The sequence below is a fragment of the Cyprinodon variegatus genome, unplaced genomic scaffold (genome assembly GCF_000732505.1).
Source record: "Cyprinodon variegatus isolate N-32 unplaced genomic scaffold, C_variegatus-1.0 Scaffold246, whole genome shotgun sequence".
NCBI lineage: Eukaryota > Metazoa > Chordata > Actinopteri > Cyprinodontiformes > Cyprinodontidae > Cyprinodon > Cyprinodon variegatus.
In genome coordinates, this window is record NW_015150699.1 from 990,392 (window position 1) to 991,683 (window position 1,292).

A 1,292-nucleotide genomic window follows, 5' to 3' on the forward strand; every position below is an offset into this window, starting at 1 on the left:
TATATATATATATATATATATATACAGATTAAAATTTGTCGGATTAATAGTGATTAATTGATTATTGAAATAGTGGTTTACTAATTTAGTAATTGATCAATCATTAACTGAAGTATAGAGACTAAAACGCCTTTGGCTGACAAAAAAAAAAAAAAGAAATAATTGCTGGATAAATCAATTTCTACAATAACTTATATCAGCAGCGGCCTTCATTTTCATGCAGTCATTATTTGCATTGATTTCTATAATACTTTTTTTATTTTTAATAATTCAACTGTTTTTATCCCTGTTTAAACGATTATGATGTTTTAATAAAGAATTACTAGTAGAGGTTTTATTCATTTTGGATAAGCCATCCGGGCTTATATTTACAACTACACATGTTATTTGGCATGTTGTAGAGAACCAAATATTATAACCATGCTGCACCCAGATGTTTGTTTTAATGACACTAACAGTAGGATGCTACCACCAACATGTTGACGGACAGTGTTCTTTGGTCTCAAAGCACATCTTGTCATGGATAATCTCCGTCATCTTTAGAAAGATTTCAGTCAGCAAGGGCCATGCTTAGACTATATATATATATATATATATATATATATATGCATAAAAGGTCAGGATTGACTGAGTCAATCAAAGTTTTTCTAGGAATACTCTTTTTTTTTTTTTAAATCAACCCATCTTTTGCCCACTTGTAATACATAGCAACCCCACGGTATGATCCAGCAGCCATCATGTTTCATCTGGGACGATATGTGCAGCATTACATTCCCTGCATTATGCATACATAGCGTTTTGTAGGTAAACCATAATCTCATCTGTCCAGCATCTTCTTCCACATCTTTGTTTTATGTGAACGAAATGTTCTTTAAATGTTTCACAACATTTAAATGTCTGCTTTGTTTCTATATTTTCATGAAACCTTATTATTTCCCCGAACATACATCTGAGAAGGTTTTGGAATAACCAGATTAGCAGTGAAATTAAATTAAATCAGTTTAAACTGTATTTGCTAATCATTTTAGCGGAATGAGTTGGATTTTATTTTGAGGTTTTCTCATAAAAAGCTTAAAACAACTGTATTCCATATTTTTCAGATTTTTAAAAAATTCTGAGAATGATGTCTTCTTCTCCTTTCATAGCAGAATAAAACTATAGTTTGTGTAGATTCATGAAATTAAATTTCAATAAGATATACACAATTCTGTCTGTAAACTGACACATTTTAAAAACGCTAAACAAATACTTACTAAACTTAATTAAAAAAAAAGAATTATACTTAGACTTAG